Source organism: Cebus imitator, unplaced genomic scaffold, assembly GCF_001604975.1.
Source record: "Cebus imitator isolate Cc_AM_T3 unplaced genomic scaffold, Cebus_imitator-1.0 Scaffold653, whole genome shotgun sequence".
Lineage (NCBI taxonomy): Eukaryota > Metazoa > Chordata > Mammalia > Primates > Cebidae > Cebus > Cebus imitator.
Genome location: NW_016107968.1, coordinates 766,346 through 788,102, shown reverse-complemented (window position 1 = coordinate 788,102; position 21,757 = coordinate 766,346). Strand labels below are relative to the sequence as shown.

Genomic DNA, 21,757 nt, shown 5'->3' with positions numbered 1-21,757 from the left:
TAAATCCTTTCAATTGGTTCAGTAATCGTGGGTTTTATTTCCAAGAGTTACTTCTTGACCCCTGGTTGTTTGGTTGTTTTTTCCATAACAGGAAAAAAATAATTGTTTAATGATCTACGTTCCCTGAATATCGCTCTTTTCTCTGAGTCAATTTTTCTATTTACCTTCTTCTGTCTCTTCCACGCCATTTGTTTTGGCAAGTATGTCTTCTTCCAAAAAAACAGGTGGGGAAAAAAGCACAGGCATTTTCTATTTAAGACCAAGAAAATAGGAATATTTATTTCCACTCTTGTGTCAATGGGTGGTTCTTGATAACTGGCAGGGTTTGTTTCAGGACAAGGGTTCACAAACTGGGGTCCACAGATGCTCAAACATTCTATCAGGAATACAATTCAGGGGATCACACTAGCTTGGACAGTTGGAAACTATCAACTTACATTCTTTTATATCTACCTAAAATTTAGTGTTTCTTTCTATTGTGAATGAATCAAGCAATAAACCAAAATGATATTAGTAATACGTGCCACATTTTCTTCCCAAAGTTACCAGTATTCTCATATTACATTGCAGTTATTGAAAAGGTTTTAAAATGTCATTTAGATTCACAGCTATTTCAAAATTACAGTTATTAGGCTTGCTGGTAGATTTCGTTATTTGATTGTAAATTATTTTTTCAGTATTTTAATAACTATTTCAAGATAAATTATTTCCTTTGTAATCCCATGCATTTTATTCCATGATTTAAATAATATTATTCTGAAAATGGGTTCACAAATTTTTCCAGACGGTGTGAAGAGTTCCATGGCCCAAAAACCTTGATTTAAGGCATTCAGGGAGGGATGAGGAGCTTCAACACAGTTTGGGAGCTCTCAAAATATCAGAATAATGGTATAATGAAATATTGCATGTATGTTGTTTAAAAACCTAATCATTTGAAGTATATATTATATCTTTGTAATCATTTGAAATATGCATGATATAATTGGGCTTTCCGTCTTGATACATTTCTTTATTTAACATTATCAAATGCTATAATTTTGAGTAATAACGTTACATGATATTATTTATTGAGTACCTGCTATGCGTCAGGCATAATATTAAGTGCATTATGAATATCGTTTCCTATACTATGTCAACATGAAAAAGTCACTGGACTAGGGATCAAAAACTATTGATAAAATAGCTTCTTACTGTGATCTTGGACAAATCACTGTATCATTCTAAAACTAATTTTTCATCTATAAAATGGGAATAACCTCAACTGTTGTATCTATTTTATAGGATATTTGGACGGTCAGATGGAAAAATGAATACAAAATGTCTATACACTCTTTGAAAACTTTATGTTTTTAAGTTGGTAATTTAAAATTGTATATCATTGAATTTTGGCTCCTTTTAAAAATAAAGAAATTGTCATTGCTGACATAGACGTGCAGAAATATCTAGAAAAATCTGAAGATCATAAGACAGAAAACTTCCTTCATTACTTTAAGAAAATTGTACTTTCCTAAAATTCTTTAAAAATAGTAACACTTTAATCTCAATTATGAATGTTTAGATTTAAGCATCAAATGTTATGTAATGTTACAAGCACTTTAGCTAAATATACTACTAAGTTTTTTAAATTCAGGCAAATCTAACTTCATACACACAAACAAAATTTACACTTTATTACGTAAACTGGATGTGTAACTTGATATGTCAGTCAGCCTATTAATTACTAAGACATATATAAATACTTTGGTGAAATGCTGCAAGTTAAACATACCCTCTTGTTAGTCTGGATCTATCAGTGTAATGGTTATTATTACAAATATTTTAAACCATAATTTTATTTTTATTTTAACATTAGTGGTAAATCTTGTTTTATTATGTGCTTAAAAATTGTTGAGTTTGTGTTCGTGCCTAACATAAAAAGTTTAGGAAAGCTCATAGTAGGAAGTAATAGCTGACTGTCTAAAACCAATATATTTAGAAAGAAAAGGAACTGCTTGAGGAGCTAAAAATAGTAACATGACTAACAAAATTAGAGGAGAGGAATTAAGAAAGACAAGACAGTGTAAGTGTGCTGTATTTCTTCTCTTTTGTGGCAGAATTAGAAGTCAACAGATCTTGCATAGAGGTGATAGATCAATGCTAGAGGCAAAGTATATTATGGTATGAAGACAACCACAAGAACTAAAAGTAGAAACTCCTAATAGTGTTTACTTATGTGTAGTGAGGGTAATGGGGATAGGTACATGGCAGGAGAATCTTAGATTTTACTACTTGTACTTTTACTAATCTTGTTATAAAAAATTCAAAATATGATATAATAAAATGTTTCCATAAAATATATAAGCAAACAAAATTGGCTCAAGAAAAATCAGGAAATATTAATACACCAGTGACCAAAAATAATGGAAAAATTATTATAAGTATCTCCTACTACAGAGGCTGGCACAAAAGTTTTTATGAACCATATTTTCTCACACAGTAATAGATCATTCTAATGCTATGCAAGCTTTTTTGAATTAGCATAACTTTGCCACCAAAAACAAAACAAGAAGTAAACTACCAGCATGGTCAATTATGAACATAAATGCAAAGTTGTAGAATATATAGCACAAAATGTATTCCAGTTGTGATATTGTGCTATAGCTGGCCTAGAGTTAGAGCCTGAACAACATAATTTTATAAAAGACAAAGCTGTTTTTAAAATAAGTTGTAACGGCTGCCCCATTCACCTCACAATAACTGCCAGCCTTGGCTTCTGTAAATAAAGCTGCTAGCTTGCTCTGAAAAATGCCCACTATGTAAAAGCTGCTTACCTTTTCTTATCAGTACCAGAATAAGCAGCCCAAGCTAATGCCATCTTGGCCCCTGCGACTTATAATAAGTAACTAAGGTCTGTAATTTTCACCCTACCCAGATAATGTGTAAGCTAACGTTTATCTTGAATTCTGTAAACCACTTAAGTAACAATCGGAGTGACAAAAGTAAAGACCCCTGGCCCTTGGAATGTCGGGAGCCCCCCTCACCCTCGTCTCAGCCCAGGAGGTGATTTACAGAATCCACTAGCCCTTGGAATGTCTGAAGCCCTTCATCCCCATCCCCGCTCCTCACCCTCTGGGTCCTAAAACCAGGATGTGGTTTTTCAGCTTAAAAACCCTGCTCTCCCTGAGTTCGATGCCACAGGTTGGAGAGATGTGAGTCCTCTGTGGTCGCTGGGATAATAAAGACCCTGCAATTTGACATACTTTTGTCTTGGTGTTAATTTTCTATGCTCAGTCCAGTATAACACAGTAATGTATTTTTTTAAAGTTCAGGGTTACAAGTGCAGGTTCATCACATGATTAAAGTTGTGTCATGGTGTTTTGTTGTACAGATTATTTCATCACACAAGTATTAAGCCTAGTACTCGTTAGTAATTTTTCCTGATCTTCTCCCTTCTGCCACCCTCCACCATCCAAAAGGCCCCAGTGTCTGTAGTTATCTTCTACTTTCCAAGGTGTTCTCATCACTTAGCTCCCACTTATAAGAGAGAACATGTGGTATGTGGTTTTCTGTTCCTCCATTAGTTTGCTAAGGATAATGGCCTCCAGGTCCATCATGTTGCACCAAAGCACATGATCTCATTTTTTACACCTGCGTAGTATTCCATGGAGGTATATGTACCACATTTTCTTTATCTAGTCCACCACTGATAGACATTTAGGTTGATGCCATGTCTTTGCTATAGCGAATAGTGCTGCAATGAACATACTATTGCATGTGTCATTACAATAAAATGATTTATATTCCTTTGGTTATAGGCCTAGTAATGAGATTGCTAGGTCTAGTGATATTTCTGAATTTAGATGTTTGAGGAATCCCCACAGTGTCTTCCACAATGGCTGAACTAATATACACAACCACCAAGAGAGTATAAGCATTCCTTTTCTCCATAATTTCACAAGCATCTGTTTTTTTTTTTTTTACTTTTTAATAACAGCCATTCAGACTGGAGTAAGATAATATCTCACTGTGGTTTACATTTGCCTTTCTCTAATAATCAGTGATGTTGACTTTTTGTTCATATGCTTGTTGGCCATATGTACGTCTTCTTTTGAAAAATGTCTGTTCATGACCTTTGTCCACTTTGTAACAGGGTTGTTGGTTTTTATGTAAATTTGTTTAAGTTCGTTATAGATACTGCGCATTAGTCTTTTGTTGAATGCATAGCTTGCAAAAGTTTTCTCCCATTCTGTAGGTTGCTTGTTTACTCTGCTGATAGTTTCTTTTGGTGTGCAGAAGCTCTGTAATTTAATTAGAATCCATTTGTCAATTTTTGCTTTTGTTACAATTGTTTTTGATGTCTTTCTCATGAAATATTTTCCTGTGCCTATACACTGAATGGTATTGCCTACGTTGTTTTTTCAGAATTTTTCATGGATTTGGGTTTCACATTCAAGTCTTTAGTCCATTTTTAATTAATTTTTGTATATGGTGTAAAGAAGGGATCCAGCTACCAATTTTCTGCATATGGCTACTCAGATATCCCAGTACCATTTATTGAATAGAAAATCTTTTCCCCATTATTTGTTTTTGTCACGTTTGTTGAAAATCAGGTAGATGTAGGTGTGCAGTCTTATTTCTGAGTTATCTATTCTGTTCCATTCGTCTGTGTGTCTGCTTTTGTACCAGTACTCTTGCAGTCTCACCAATGCTAGCAGTTCTCATTGTCTGAACTAGTACCCACGGTTCTTTGTCCTATGTCCAAAAAGATTAGGGAACACAAACAAAAGTGAAAGAAGAAAGCTCTCCACAATGGAGAGGGGCATCCAAGTGGACTGCTGGGTTACAGCTGAATGCCAAAAAAAAAAAAAAGAAAAAAAAGAAAGAAAGAAGAAGAAGAAAGAAACTGCTCTCCTCACTATAATTGCTTGAGTAACAATTTTTTTTTTTTTTAATCAGTGAAGCTGTTTGTGAAACCTCCCTTACGTTGTGCAGCTGTGGGTATGTTCTAGGCAAGCACAAAGCGCCTTTTGTTTGTATAACTGTGGGTTTTAAGTAACCCCTCTCCTCCTTGTGCCACTTTCCATTTCACTCATCATGTATATGCTGGAAAAGGGGAGGAAACTTTTGCCTAGAAGCTTGCTAATTACACTAAGAACAAAGGGCTTCTATGCTGGAACTTGTCTGCATATCTGTGCGAAGTTGCAGCCTGCGTTTTTTCGCAGGTTGTTTTATTTTTACCTATTGCTGTGATTTTTCAGGCAGGCAGCTTCTGCAGTTTGTGTTCTCCCCAACCAATTGTTCCTTTTCTTCTCCCTCAGTACCATGCTGTTTTGGTTATGTAGCCCTGTAGTAGCGTTTAAAGTCAAAGAGAGTGATGCTTTCTGCTTTATTCTCTTTCCTTAGGACTACCTTGGCTATTCAAGCATTTTTAGTTTCATGGGAATTTTATAATAATTTTATCTAGTTCTGTGAAGAATGGCATTGGTAGTTTAAGAGAAGTAGCAATAAAACTATAAATTGCTTTGGGCAGGATGGCTATTTTAACAATAATCTTTCTATTTACGGGCATGGAATCCTTTTTCCATTTCTTTGAGTCATCTCTGCATTCTTTGAGCAGTGTTTTGTAATTCTCACTGTAAAGATCTTTCACTTCCCTAGTGAGCTGTATTCCTAGGTATTTTATTCTTTTTGTGGCAATTCTTAATGGGACTTGCTCCTGATTTGGTGCTCAGCTTGACTGTTGTTCGTGTGTAGAAATGCTGATAATTTTTGAACATTGATTTTATATCCTGAAGCTTTGCTGAAGTTGTTTATCAGCATAAGAAGCCTTTGGGCTGAGACTGTGGGGTTTTCTACATATAGGATCAGGGCATCTGCAAACAGAGATAGTTTCATTTCCTCTCTTCCTGTGTGAATGACCTTTATTTCTTTCTCATGCCTGATTGCCCTGGCCAGAACTTCCAACTCTATGTTGAATAGGAGTGTTGAAAGAGGGCATCCTTTCATTGTGCCGGTTTCCAAGAAGAATGCTTCCCCTTTTGCCCATTCACTTTGATGTTGCCTGTGGGTTTGTCATAGATAGCTCTTATTATTTTTAGGTATGTTCCTTTATTGGGAGTTTTTAACATTAAATAGATGTTGAATTTTATCGAAAGCCTTTTCTGTATCTGTTGAGATAAGCATGTGGTTTTTTCTGTAGTTCTATTTATGTGATGAATGACATTAATTTATTTGCATAGCTTGAACCAACCTTGCATCCCAGGGATGAAAACTACTTGATCATGGTGGATAAACTTTTTAATGTTATCCTGGATTCAGTTTGCCAGCATTTTGTTGAGAATTTTTTGCATCAATGTTCACCAAGGATATTGGCCTGAAATTTTCTTTCTCTGTCGTGTCACTGCCAGGTTTTGGTATCAGGATGATGCTAGTCTCATGCAATGAGTTACGAAGGAGTCCCTCCTCAATTTGTTGAAATATTTTCAGTCAAAATGGTACCACCTCTTCTTTGTACATTTGGTAGAATTCAGCTCTAAATTTGTCCGTTCCAGGGCTTTTTTGTTGTTGTTTGGTGGCCATTTGTTACTGCTTTGATTTCAGAACTCATTATCGGTTTGTTCAGGGATTCAATTTTTTGCTGAATCAGGCTTGGGAGGGTATATGTGTCCAGGAATTCATTCATTTCTTTTAGATTTCTAGTTAATGTGCATAGGGGTGTTCATAATATTCTCTGATGATTGTTGCTGTTTCTGTGGCATATGTGGAAATATCCTCCTTGTTGTTTCTGATTGTGCTTATTTGAATTTCTCTCTTTTCATCTTTTTTAGTCTAGCTAGTGGTCTAAATGTTTTATTAATTATTTAAAAAAAAAACAGCTGCTGGGTTCATTGATTTTTTAAAGGTTTTTCATATCTGTTTCTCCTTCACCTCAGCTCTGATTTTTGTTATTTATTGTCTTCTGCTAGCCTTGGAATTCGTTTGCTTTTGTTTCTCTGGATTTTTTTATTTGTGATGTTATGTTGTTAAGTTGAGATCTTTCTAACTTTTGGATGTGGTATAGTGCTTTGAATTTTCCTCTTAATACTGCCTTTTCTATGTCTGAGAGATTCTGGTACATTGTACCTTTTCTCTCATTAGTTTCAAAGAACTTCCTGATTTCTGCCTTAATTTCATTACTTACCCAAGAGTCATTCAAGAACAGGTTATTCAATTTCTATGAAATTGCATGGTTTTGAGTGAATTTCTTAGTCTTGATTTTTAATTTGATTGCACTGTGGTCCAAGAGACTGTTTGTTATAATTTTGTCCACCTGCATTTGTTGAGGAGTGTTTCACTTGCAATTATGTGATAGATTTTAGAGTAAGTACCATGTGACAATAAGAAGAATGCATATTCTGTTGTTTTTGAGTGGAGAGTTCTGCAGATATCTGTTAGGCTTTTTGTTTTGTTTTGTTGTTTTGTTTGATCTAGTGCTGAGTTCAGGATCTGAATATCTTTGTTAATTTTCTGTCTTGATTATCTGTCTAATATTGTCAGTAGGGTGTTATAGTCTTCCACTATTATTTTGTGGAAGCCTACTTCTCTTTGAAGGTCTCTAAGAGCTTGCTTTATAAATCTGGGTGCTTCCGTGTTGGGTGCATATATATTTAGGATAGTTAGCTCTTCTTGTTTAATTTAACCCTTTACCATTATGTAATGCCCTTTTTTTTCCTTGATGATCTTTGTTGGATTAAAATCTATTTAGTTAAAAAACAGGATTTGCAACCCCTGCTTTTTTTCTGTTTTGCATTTGGTTTGTAAATTTTTCTCCATCCCTTTATTGTAAGCCTATGCGTGTAATTGCATGTGAGATGAGGCTCTTGAAGCCAGTATAACAATGGATTTTGGGGTTTTATCCAGCTTGCTACTCTGTGCATTTTAACTGTGGTGTTTAGCTCATTTACATTTAAGGTTAGTATTGACATGTGTGCATTTGACCCTGTCCTCGTGATGCTAGCTGCTATTTTGCAGAGTTGTTTATGTGGTTTTATAGTGGCATTGGTTTGTGTACTTCAGTGTGTTTTTGTAATTGCTGATAATTGTCTTTCCTTTCCATATTAAGTGCTTTCCTTTCCATATTTAGTGCTTTCTTCCTTCATTGCTTCCATATTTAGTGCTTCTGGTGGCTACAATTTCCCTCAGCATCTGCTTGTATGAAATGATCGTATTTCTCCTTTGCTTATGAAGCTAGTTTGACCAGGTATAACATTCTTTGTTAAAATTTCTTTTCTATAGGAATATTGAATATTGGCCCTCAATCTCTTCTGGTTGTAAGGTTTCAGCTGAGAGGTCTACTGTTAGTCTGATAATCTTCTCTTTGTAGGTGACCTGATCTTTCTCTCTGTCTGCCTTTTACATTCTTTTCTTCATTTAAACCTTGGGACATCTAATAATTATATGTTCTCATGGGGTATCATACTGGGATTACCTGCTTTTCCTGAATTTGAATGTTGGCCTTTCTAGTTAGGTTGAGAAAGTGCTCATGGAATAATATCCTCAAATATGTTTCCCAAATTGTTTCCATTTTTCCCATCTATTTTAGGTACACCACTCAGTCATAGATTTTGTCTCTTGAATAATTCCATATTTATTTAACTTTTTGTTTGTCTGTTTGTTTTTGAGATGCAGTCTCACTCTGTCACTCAGGCTGGAGTGCAAAGGCATGATCTTGGATCACTGTAACCTCTGCCTCCCAGGTTCAAGCCATTCTCTTGACTCAGTCTCCCAAGTAGCTGGGACTACAGGCATGTGTCGCCATGCCTGGCTAATTTTTGTATTTTTAGTGAAGATAGGGTTTCATCATGTTGGCCAGGCTGGTCTTGAACTCCTGACCTTAAGTGATCTGCCTGCCTCAGCCTCCCAAAGTGCTGGGAGTACAGGCATGAGTCACCATGTCCAGCCTATAGTTTGATATTTCTTAAAGATTTTGTTGGCCTGGCACAGTGGCTCATGCCTGTAATCCCAGCAGTTTGGGAGGCCAAGGCAGGCAGATCATGAGGTCAGGAGATTGAGACCATCCTGGCCAACATGGTGAAACCCCATCTCTACTAAAATTACAAAAAAAATTAGTTGGGCATCATGGTGCATGCCTGTTGTCCCAGCTGCTCAGGAGGCTGAGGCAGGAGAATTGCTTAAACCCAAGAGGTGGAGATTTCAGTGAGCCAAGATCGTGCCACTGCACTACAGCCTGGGTGACAGTGCCAGACTTGGTCCAAAAAAACACCAAGATTTTCTTTATTCTGTTTCATTCTTTTTTCTATTTTTGCCTGCCTGTCTTATTTCAGAAAGGCAGTCTTCAGGATCTGAAATTCTTTCCGCTGCTTGGTCTACTCTGCTAATAATATGTGTTAATTTATCATGAAATTCTTTTATTGTGTTTTTCAGCTCTATCAGGTTGGCCATATTCTTCTTTATATTGGCTATTTTTTCTGTTAGTTCCTGCAAGGCATTTTCATAATTTTTTTACTTCCTTGCATTGGGTTTCAATGTACTACTTTTGCTCAGTAACTTCATTCCTGTCCTTATTTTGAATTCTATTTTTGTTATGTCAACCATCTCCACTCAGCCCCATTCCAAACCCTTGCTGGAGAGGTTATGTGGTCATTTCAAGGAAAAAGGGAATTCTGGCTTTCTGAGATTTTAGCAGTTTGAACTGATTCTGTCTCATTTTTTGTGGGCTTATCTAACTTCAGTCTTTGAGGTCTATAAAGCATTTTTTTTTAACGGAATCTCCCTCTATTGCCCAGGTGGGAGTGCAGTTATGCAATCTCAGTACACAGCAACTTTCACCTCCTAGGTTCAAGCAATTCTCCTGCCTCAGCCTCCCAAGTAGCTAGGACTATAGGCATATACCACCATGCCTGGATAGGTTTTTGGTATTTTTAATAGAGGCGGGGTTTCACCATATTTGTCAGGCTGGTCTCCAACTCCTGACCTCATGATCTGCCTGCCTCAACCTCCCCATTTTTTTCTTTTAACACTCTGACCAATTTTCTGTAGCACTGCTGCAATATGTTGGGCGTCCGCTCTAGTCACTAATTGCCTCATATTTTCCAATACATATAGGTATCATCACTGAATACAGGAAAACAGCAAAAATGACAGCATGCCCCCTCCTCCAGAAGCTCTGTCTCAAGGTGATATGGACTAGTTTCTGGCCTGAATGCCCCTGTAGGAGGTGGCTGGAGACCCAGGATGGGAGTTCTCGTCCTGTTAGAAGAAATGGGATCAGAGTCCTGCTTAAAAAAGCAGTCTGGCCATGTTTTCCTTGAGCAGCTGTGCTGTGCTGATAGTCCACTTCAGCTCCTGATTGTCTCAGATACTCCAAAGCTCAAAGGCAGGAACAGCTAAGTTGTCCAAACAACAAAAATGGTGGCCTGCCCCTCTTCCTGGGAGCTCCGTCCCAAAGAGTCCCCAAACCTCTTTCAACCAGAGAACACCAGTATGATAGCCAGAAACCCTGGATGGGAGGCACTAGCTGGTGATGAGGAATAGGGCTGGGTACTAACTTGCAAAAGCAGTCTGGCCATGTTTTCATGGGGCTGCCGTGTGGTGCTGTGCTGGGATACTGCTTTACCCCTGGTTCACTTGGGACCTGAAGGCTGCATCTGCTAAGTCACCCAGACAGCAAACATGATGGCTTGTCCCTCTCTCTGGGAGTTCTATCCCAGGGAGTTTTTGAATTTCTGTAGACCATAGAACACGGTTGGTTGTGGTTAGAAGCCCCTGTTGGGAGATGCCACTCAGTAAGGGGGAACGGGGTGAGAGACCTGCTTAAAAATACAATGTGTCCACACATGCTTTCACAGAGTAGCAGTGCTGTGCTGTGGTACTGCTTCCACCCCAGTTGGTTTGAGTTCTCCAAAGCCCACAGGCTGGAAAGTCTAAGTCGCCCAAACAGCAAAGATGCTGGCCTGCCCCTCCCTCTGGGAGCTATGTTCCAGGGAGTTTTCAAATGTCTGTCTCCTGGAGAACATTGGTGGAGGTTACTGGAATCCCTAGTTGGGAGTTCTCACCCAGTGAGGAGGAATAGGATTGGGGAGCTGCTTAAAGAAGCAGACTGGACATGCTTTAATAGAGCAGCTGTGCTGTGCCGGAGTACCACCTCTGCTTCAATCAGCTTGGGCTCTCCAAAACCTGCAGGCTAGAATGGCTAAGTTGCTCAAACAGCAAAGATGGCTCTTCACCCCCTCCTCCTAGGAGGTCACTGCCAGAGAGCTGCAGCACTTCTGGTGGTGCTGGCTAGAATTCCAAGCCTATGGCTGTTATTCTGTCAGGTGCCATAAAAGTGGAGCACCCAGACCATCACTGCTTGACCCCTGGATTCAGCCTTTTTCCTAGTGGTATGTACATGAGTTTAGTGTCCCACTGTGGTAGTCTCATCAACGCACCAAGTTGTAGCACTCCCTCATTGTCTGAGATAATACTCAGAGTTCTTTTTCTCACATCCAAGATAATGAAGGAACACAGACACAAGGGTGAGGTTGGAACAAAAGTTTAGTGAGCAAAAGCAGAAAGTTCTCTGTCAGCAGAGAGGGGAGCCCAAATGAGTTACCCCCTATGAGGCTGGGGTCCAGGGTTTTATGGACAGGTAAAAGGAAGCAATGTGCTTAGGTTGCAGGCTGCCTTGAAGAATACATGACTTGGCTTGGCCTGGGGTCTTGGCCTGGGATAAATTAGAAAACTTGGCCTGGGACCAATCAGGAGCTGAAGGGATGATTCATAGAGGCCGCTCAGTTTGGCCTGGGACCTAACAGAAGCTGAAGTGAAAGCTTCCCCCGGGACCTAGACCCAGGACCAGTCAGGAGCTGAAGCGATGAAGATTCATAGAAGCTGAGCTCACAATCCAAAAGGAAAGGAAAGTGCCCACTGGAACCCACTGGAACCCACTGTGTTCATGCCAACAAAAAGAGAAGAAACTTTTTCCTGGGAGCCCACTGATTATACAATGGACAAAAGCATTTCTATGTCAGGTCTTGTTCCCTTTTGTGAGTGAGCTGGGGGTTTCTGCAAGTTTTTATCTGAATGGGCTGGAAGTTCTCCTATCTGTGCAGCTGTGGGCATGTCTACAGCCACAAGTTCCCTTATCAGTGGCTGAAGCTTGATTTTTTTTCTCAGGCTGTTTTTGTGTTATGTGGGGATGAGGCACTGACTGGTGGGTCAGGGGGTCTCCAGGGACCCTTGCCTTGCTGTCTATCTAAGCCAAGCTAGCTAATTTCTTTCACTCCTTTGCCAGAATTGCAGTTACTTTCGCTGGGATGCCCAGAAAGCTGGAGAATCTAAAGCTCCCAGGATTCCATGTGTGCCTGAGCAGCTGCTTGTCTGCGACTCCAGGTAGTTGTGTGTGTCAGACTGCAGGCCCTGGTGGAGTGGGTTAACAAGGTTATCTCTGGACCTGAGGCTTGGAAAGATCCATCGGGGAAGTATGGTTTCCCAAGGTTGTACATTTATTCACCACTTCCCTGGATTGTGGGGGTTCCGTTGACTCCAGGTCACTTCCAGGTCATCATCCTGCCTTGCTTTTATCCTTTCCGGGTGGATCAAATTGTTTCCTTGACTAGTCCCAGTGTGAGTACCCCTGGATGTTTCTGTTGAAGGTGATGTATTTACTCATCCCTTACATTCCTCTCTGTAGAGAGCCATGCACCCCAGCTACTTCTATTTGGCCATCCTGACCACTCAACTTCCAGTAGTGTATTACAAGAACCAGACAGCTTGCCTAAGTCGGATTTACTACAGAAACTCAAGGTTAATTTAAAAGAAAGCTTATTAGTCTAATTCATTGCATTAAGACTAAAAAAAGAAATCCATGTATTAACAACTCAATAAATACAGAAAAGTTTTTTGATACTTTTAATAACAATTCTTGATAGAAATAAAAATCTCTTCTGTGCACTGTTTAGTTTTCTATGCTTACATATTACTTCTATAATTTCAAATGAAAGTTAAAGTACTATTGCCAAGTCTAACAAGAGAGCTAAAGCAAAATATTGACATTTGACTCTCCATCTCAAAAATGTTACAGAATATTTTAAGAGTGGTCACATGAGCAGGTAGTTATTTATATGTCTGTATGTCAAATGAAAATTTCCTGATAGCAATGGTTAATCCAAAGGAGTGCACACAACCAGGGTCTAAGAATTGTACATGACTTAAACTTTACTTGAGTATATATATTTTCCTTTTGTCAGTCATTCTTCAAACTACACCAGTTTCATAATGTGATTTTGTTGGAATTAAAGTTGAACACTTTAAAATTGTATAAGCAGTTACTACCAGCTACAGCTGTTAATCTATCCACATCTGCTATTATGTTTGTTTTCCTAGGTTTAACCATCTACAGTGATAGCATAAGCTAGATGGTTGGGCTTTACTGTTCTATGAATTCACGTGTGTACCAGCTAATTAGATTATAAATTTGGGTAAATTATGTGAGACAATAAATTAGGTTTAAACACATAAAGATGGGTAAAAATAATGTAACTGCTAATTTAGTTTTGAAAGTCATAAAGTAGGGGAAACAAAAGAGTTAACAGCTACATGATAGATACTCAGGCATTTTTGTCATGATCTATTATTTTTCATCTTCCAGAAAACACAGAGGAATCATTCACAAATAGAGTCTGTTTCATTTTCTCTTATTTAATTAAAAAGGGACCTTTCTTCAGATAATTGGGTTTTTTTAAAAAACGTTATGGGATTATTTCTATAAGAAGCCCACCTTTTGATGATTTCTAATATTTGGATAGATTTTCACTGTCATGATTTTATCCAATCTACCCTCAGTGAACAAGACCCACATTTCAAAACTGACATGTTAATAAACCCTTATAACATTCGTCCTTTATATAAAACCAATACAGATTCTTAAAATACAGAGATCCTAAGCAATCTCACCAGGGCAAAGATAGGCAACTGCTATAATTGAAGAACTGTGTTCCAGATCAAACCTTATCACCAACTAGCAATGCCATTGCAAATATTATTTGACCTTATTTCTCTATCTATAAAGCAAAGGATTGAGCTAGATGATCTCTAAAGACACTTAGATCTCAAATATTCTGTAGTTCTAAAGTGCTGAAGAAGAACATATCTGGGAAAGCTCCCTTCTACAGTAGAAGGAAGTGGGAGTAGCCATAGTTTGGAGAAAAAAAATTTGAAAATTTATTACAATCTCAGATATCTCATTCTTCTCACACATTTATATCTGTGTGAACTGAAACGAAGTGACATACTGCATAAGCAATAGCATGGTTTTGAAAGTCTAAGTTAAACTGTTATCTTCAGTAGCAGGCTCTTAAACTGTAGTTGACCTACAGGAAAAATGTATAATTTGATTTGGCTTTGTGAAGAGACCTATTCTCTCTGCATAAACTCTCCAAGTTAAAGTGACTTCTGTATTCAACTGAAACATAAGGGAGAACTTTCTCATACTAGTACAACTGTGTGACAGTCCAGAATATAGCAAGAATAATTTGGTAATTAGTGTAACGCTTATAAATTGAACCCTGGAATGATGAGTTTTTAAAAGTGCAACTACAAATTACAATGATATATAGCTATAATAAAATTGTAATTAATATAATATACACTTAATTTCTTTTATTGTACTTTAAGTGCTGGGGTACATGTGCAAATCTTGCAGGATTGTTGCATAGGTACAGAAATGCCATGGTGGTTTGCTGCCTCCAACCCCCCGTCATCTACATGAGGCAATTCTCCCAATGTTATCCCTCCCCACACCCTGCTGCCCGTCTGCTAGCCCCCAACCCACTAATAGACCCTGGAGTGTGATGTTGCTCACCCTGTGTTTATGTGTTCTCATTGTTCAACACCCGCCTATGAGTGAGAACAGGTAGTGTTTGGTTTTATGTTCTTGTGTCAGTTAGCTGCGAATGGTTTCCAGATTCATCCATGTCCCTACAAAGGACGTGAACTCATCTTTTGTATGGCTGCGTAGTATTCCATGGTGTATATGTGCTACATTTGCTCTGTCCAGTCTATCATTGTTGTGCATTTGCGTTGGTTTCAGGTCTTTGCTATTGTAAGCAGTGCTAAAATGAACATACATACATGTATATGTGTCTTTATAATAGAATGATTTATACTCCTTTGGGTATATACCCAGTAATGGGATTGCTGGGTCAAATTTCTATTTCTAGATCCTTGAGAAACCACCACATTGTCTTCCACAATGATTGGACTAATTTACACTCCCACCAACAGTGTAAAAGTGTTCCTATTTCTCCACATCTTCTCCAGCATCTGTTGTCTCCAGATTTCTTAATGATCGCCATTCTAACTGGCATGAGATGGTATCTCAATGTGGCTTTGATTTGCATTTCTCTAATGACCAGTGATGATAAACTTTTTTTCAAATGTTTGTTGGCCGCATAAATGTCTTCTAAAAATTGTCGCTTCCCGGGAAAGGCTGGGACCCGGCATCAGGGCATACCTGTGGCCGCTGCGGCCTAAGCTCCAACTGGGCCAGGGTGCGGAGAGTCCAGGCTGCTTCCAGGGCGAGTTCTCCTGATTGTGACATCACATTCATCCCCTGGGCGATGGAGCTTGTTACTGGGAAGGAAGACTCAGTTGGAGAATAGCCAACAAGATGTGTTACTGGGAGAATCTCTTCAGGGACTCTGAGTGGAGGCATCAGGGGTTAGAGCCTTGTGAACAGGGAACCTGTCCCCAACGCTTGGAAGGACCTGGGTTTCAGTGATGACACATGGGGTATGATGTAACCCGTTTCCAGGGGGATGTTGACGAAGATCTTATCTGCCCTATTTGCAGCGGAGTCTTGGAGCAACTGTACAGGCACCTCATTGTGAGCATGCTTTCTGCAATGCCTGCATCACCCAGTGGTTTTCTCAGCAACAGAAGTGTCCAGTGGACTGTAGTGTTGTGACGGTCGCCCATCTGCGCCCAGTACTTCGTATCATGCGGAACATATTATCAAAGCTGCAGATTGTCTGTGACAATGCTGTGTTTGGCTGTAGTGCTGTTGTCCATCTTGACAACCTCATGTCTCACCTCAGTGACTGTTAGCACAACCCGAAGCGGTCTGTGACCTGTGAACAGGGCTGTGGCCTGGAGATGCCCAAAGATGAGCTGCCAAACCATAACTGCATTAAGCACCTGCGCTCAGTGGTACAGCAGCAGCAGACACGCATCGCAGAGCTGGAGAAGACATCGGCTGAACACAAACACCAGCTGGCAGAGCAGAAGCAAGACATCCAGCTGCTAAAGAAATACATGTGTGCAATCTGCAGTGTCAACCCCAACCTTCAGAACCTGGAGGACACAATTGAATACAATAAGATCCTAGAGTGGGTGAACTCCCTTCAGCCAGCAAGATTGACCCGCTGGGGAGGGATGATCTCGACTCCTGAGGCCGTGCTCCAGGCTGTAATCAAGCGCTCCCTGGCGGAGAGTGGCTGTCCTGCTTCTATTGTCAACGAGCTGATTGAAAGACTGTAGCTGGCCCCAGGGTCTGGCCACACTAGAGACTAGACAGATGAACCGACGCTACTATGAGAACTACGTGGCCAAGCGCATCCCTGGCAAGCAGGCTGTTGTCGTGATGGCCTGTGAGAACCAGCATATGGGTGATGACATGGTGCAAGAGCCAGGCCTTGTCATGATATTTGCGCATGGCGTGGAAGAAATATAGAACTCGACTGGCTATCAGGAAGAGATGGAAATCAGAGAATCCCATCATTCCAGCAGCTGGGACCTGAGTCCTCCCCATTATCCTTAATATTGTGGCTTATAGCTGAGCCACACATCTCCCTGCTCTTCTGGCACTGAAGGGCTCTGGGGTACTTTGCTCAGCCTTTCGGGTGGGAAACCCAGATTTCCTCCCCTTGCCATATTCCCCTAAAATGTCTATAAATTATCAGTTTGGGTGGGAAAGCCCCCACTTCCATCCATTTTCCTGCTTAGGGTCCCTGGTTCGAGATATTTTCAGAAAGCACAAAGAGATTCATTTTCTCTGGAGGATGAGGGCAGAGTGAGGAATCTCTAATCGTCTGTCTCCTCCAAAACCAGGGAACCAGAGCAGGCAGGCCTGTTGACTCTAAGTAGCAGACATCCTGAAGAAATGGTAAGGGTGGCGCCAAATCTCTAGAAATATGTAGTGAGGCCAATAATTGGCCATCACTGATGGCCCTTAGGGAAAGACTGGACCTCTGTGCCAAGCAGTATCCTTGTTCAGCCCACCTTAAAGGTGCAGGTTCCCACCTGGTCTACCAGTATGCAGGCTGGGATATTGAACATTTCCAGATGAGCTCTTCTTTCCTACAAGTTTTCATAATTAGAGAATGCCAGGGTTTAGGGTAGGGGTTAGTCTGTTGGGGTTGATGTGTTCAGCAAGAAGCTATGTCTAGCTTTTGCTAAAATTGGTCGGCACTGCCTCTTGTGGCATGAGCCATAATTGTTCCATAGACCCCTCTCTAGCCCTGTGACTAGAGTTAGTTATTTTGATAATTTCCTTTTGCCATTGTTTGTTTATATTCCGTAAACCCTACCTACTGCCCACTTTTTTTTTTTTTTTAAGAATGGCCTGATCATGGCTATCCCAGCCACATTGTTGGCAATTTAATTTATTTACTTCCTTTTTTTGTTTTTTTAAGAAAGGCAAAAAGAAAATAAATCAAACTTAAAGCTTTTCTTTTGATGTTCCTATTGTGGGGATTCTGGATAGGGTGGGACAGGGATGGGGGTGTGTTTTATATTTTTCCTTTTCAGCACAATCTTTGGCTTTAATATAGGAAGAGCCAAGGAAGTCCTTGGCTGAACTTACCATATCTGCCCCAAACCTCTGTATCCGCAACTGAAATGAGGAGCTCCCTCTATTTCTGTGAAGGATATGACAGTCCAGCATCTATGCCTGTGCCCTCTGGAAAAATTTCCTCCTAGCCCTTCTAGGACCTCATCATAAAACTCCGGGTTTAGAGTATTCATTTTGAAGGCAACACCCGCTTCCCCAAGTTTCCTTGGGGCTGTATAGCTGGGTTCTAAGCTTCACCATGCAAATCAGATAGAAATTTTATCTTTGTCTCTAAGTACAGGCTGTGCTGTGCCTCACCCACACCCCCTTGGGGACTTCAGTTCCATTTCATGTTACCTAGGACATACCTTGATTCCTAGAGTGACTGGCAGGGTAAGAGAAGGGGAGGAATAGTAGGTGTGATTATTTTAATATGTGGGTGAGAATGTGGTTGGAGATAGAAAGGCTCCTCCCTACCATGTAACAGCTTCTTCTCTTCTCAAAGTTTTATTCCAGGCTAGCTTGCTGCAGGTCTGGGTAGTTGGATCATGGCTCCACTGGGACTGGGGTAGAGGGATACAGATTGAGGGGAGCAGGATTCCAGCTCCGGGACATTGTGCTCAGGAATTTGAAAACGCTGCTGTACTTATTCTGGTTACTACATTTCTTCCACTCTCCTTTCCCCTTCTTGCCTTACCGAGGCTCATACTCTCCAGTCCTTACCCTCAGATGGAGCCAGGAAGCTCAGTGAAAGGCTTCCCTATCCTTTGCACTAGTGTCTCTGCAGGTTGCTGGTTGTGTTGTGTGCTGTTCCATGGTGTTGACTGCACTAATAATAAACCTTTTACTCAACATTCTAAATTTTAATTCAACATTACTCCCTTTTTTGTGAAGGTTTCCCCTCTGCTTTTTGCCTTTCTCTCACTTTAATTCCCCTTCTTCCTTACTTTGTTACCTACTCTTATCTTAGTGCTAACTTCTCTTTCAGGAGGATGTCTGTCTGGAAGTAGTGTGCACTTCACAGTGGCTCTCCTGTGTGTGCCCTCCTACATTGTTCCCTCCTATCTCCTGTTCTGTAGCAGTCAAAGCTCTCTAATGATTTGAACTGTGTGCTTACCAGAGTCTGCCTTTATCCTAAATTCCATGTCTTTCCTGAGTGCTCCTGAGTTTTTGGGATATTTTCTATAGAAGATATGTATGTATCTTTTTCCTTTGTCCCACAAGCAACTTTGCTTTAGAATCTGGAATTCCATTGCAGGCAGAGAAGCCTCCACCCCTCCGTGTTTCCTAAGAAAGTAAATGTGAGGAAGGAAATGTACTTGCTGAGGTTTCATAATTATTTACTTTTGAAAATAGTCTTCAAAAGTATTTGCTGCTACCTTTTCAGCATGGTGGCACACGCCTGTGATCCCAGCGCCTTATAAGGCTGAAGCACGAGAACTGCTTGAACCTGGGAGGTGGATGTTGCAATGAGCCAAGATCATGCCACTGTACTCCAGCCTGGGTGACAGAGCAAGACCCTGTATCAAAAAAAAGAATAAAAGGAAATCTTCTCCCCAACCCCAGAGTATGTTTAAATTTGTTGAGTATTTATCATGCACCTAATGTAAACCTAATAGTACTCTAGATACTCTAGTAGCTTGAAAAAAAAAAAGAGACATTTCTGTGCTCACTGAGTTTGCACTTCTATGCACACAAGGTATGATTATAAAATACTGATAAGCATGTCACAGTATAGAGCGTAAGAGGCAATGTATGGATCCTAGTGACATAGCAGTGCTTTCTCCCCCTTAAACTTTAAAATTAATTTTAGAACTTGCTGCTCATTCTTGTGAATATTATGAATGGTGTCATATCTTCCTTTTAGGGTAGATTTGATTTTTAGAAACAGATATTCATTGAACGTCAGAGTGAAGATGAGGAGGCTTATGTAGCAAAATGATACCTACCTATAAAGAACTTAGTCCCTAATGGAGATGAATATGTAATAAGAGATTGTAAATGTGCTAAGTGGATTTACTAGTAATATGTGAGCCAGCCATGATAAAGCCACTGATTGTGATGGGTATCAGGAAAGGCTTTTCGGGAAGTGTTATTTGTTCTAGGTCAGAGGTCAGCTAACTACAGGTTACAATCCTACCACCTGCTTTTGTAAAAACTTGATTGGAATACAGATATGCCCATTTGTTTATATATTGTCTGTGACTGCTTTCACATTACAACAGCAGGGTTGAGTAGCTGCAACAAAGCCTAAAATACTTGGTCTTATACAGAAAAAAATTTGCCAAACCATTCTAAACTTTTAAGGTCAGGAGAATTGGGGGAAGGAGGGAGTAGAAAGAACACTGTCACCCAGGCTAGAGTGCAGTGGCACCATCATAGCTCACTGTATAGCCTCAAACTCCTGGGCTCTAGTGATCTTCCCACTTCAGCTTCTGAAGTAGCTGGGGCTACTGCACCTGTCATTGTCTTAATTTGTTTTAATACTATTAAAAATTGTTTTTTCATCTCTCAAAAAAAAATTGTCTGTTCATACCCTTTGCCCACTTTTTGATGGGGTTGTGTGTTTTTTTCTTGTAAATCTGCTTTATTCTTTATAGATTGTGGATCTTAGCCCTTTGTCAGATGGGTAGCTTGCAAAAATTTTTTCCTATTCTGTTAGTTGCCAGCTCACTCTAATGATTGTTTCTTTTACTGTGCAGAAGCTCTTAAGTTTAATTAGATTCCATTTGTCTATTTTGGCTTTCGTTGCCATTGCTTTTGGTGTTTTAGTCATGAAGTCCTTGCCTATGCCTATGTCCTGAATGGTATTGTCTAGGTTTTCTTTTAAGGTTTTTATGGTGTTAGGTCTTATGTTTAAATCTTTAATCCAGGTGGAGTTAATTTTTGTCTAAGGTGTAAGAAAAGGGTCCAGTTTCAGCTTTCTGCACATTGCTAGCCAGTTTTCCCAACACCATTTATTGAACAGGGAATCCTTTCCCCATTGCTTGTTTTTGTCCAGTTTGTCAAAGATCAGATGGTTGTAGCTGTGTGGCATTACTTCCAAGGCCTCTGTTCTGTTCCATTAGTCTATATCCCTGTTTTGGTACCACTACTATGCTGTTTTGATTACTGTAGCTTTGTAGTATAGTTTGAAGTCAGGTAGCATGATACCTCCAGCTTTGCTCTATTTGCTTATGATTGTCTTGGCTATGTAAGCTCTTTTTTGGTTCCATATGAAGTTTAAGGTGGTTTTTTTCCAGTTCTGTGAAGAAGGTCAATGCTAGTTTAATAGGGATAGCATTGAATCTGTAAATTACTTTGGGCAATATGGCCATTTTGACGACATTGATTCTTCCTAACCATGGGCATGGAATGTTTTTCCACCTGTTTGTGTCCTCTCTTATTTCCTTGAGCAGTGGTTTGTAGTTTTCCTTGAAGAGATCCTTCATATCCTTTGTTAGTTGTATTCCTAGGTATTTTATTCTCTTTGTAGCAATGGTGAATGGGAGTTTGCTCATGATTTGGATCTCTGTTTGTCTGTCATTGGTGTATAGGACTGCTTGTGATTTCTGCCCATTGATTTTGTATCCTGAGACTTTGCTAAAGTTGCTTATCAGCTTAAGGAGATTTTGGGCTGAGACGATGGAGTCTTCTAAATATACAATCATGTCATCTGCAAATAGAGACAATTTGACTTCCTCTTTTCCTAACTGAATACAATTTATTTTTCTTGCTGGTTTCTCTGACTAGAACTTCCAATACTATGTTGAATTGGAGTGGTTGAACCAGCCTTCCATCCCCAGTATGAAGTCTACTTGGTCATGGTGGATAAGCTTTTTGATGTGTTGTTGCATTTGGTTTGCCAGTATTTTTTTTCCCATTTATTTATTTTATTGCATTTTAGGTTTTGGGGTACATGTGAAGAACATGCAAGATTGTTGCATAGGTACACACGTGGCAGTGTGATTTGCTGCCTTCCTCCCCAAC

The 21,757-nt window shown here is 39.7% G+C and overlaps 1 long non-coding RNA gene and 1 pseudogene across 2 annotated transcripts; one reads left to right on the top strand and one right to left on the bottom strand.

Annotated features, from left to right (window-relative positions):
• Window positions 1-2,941: 2,941 nt before the first annotated feature.
• On the bottom strand, window positions 2,942-9,581 carry LOC108295621. The gene is made up of 3 exons (XR_001821477.2): window positions 9,571-9,581; window positions 5,630-5,633; window positions 2,942-3,056 (listed from the first exon to the last, which is right to left on the bottom strand). It is a non-coding gene; the product is annotated as an uncharacterized LOC108295621 (long non-coding RNA).
• Window positions 9,582-15,439: 5,858 nt separating this feature from the next.
• On the top strand, window positions 15,440-17,679 carry LOC108295625 (annotated as a pseudogene). The gene has a single exon (XR_001821479.2). The product of XR_001821479.2 is annotated as an E3 ubiquitin-protein ligase NRDP1-like (transcript).
• Window positions 17,680-21,757: the final 4,078 nt, after the last annotated feature.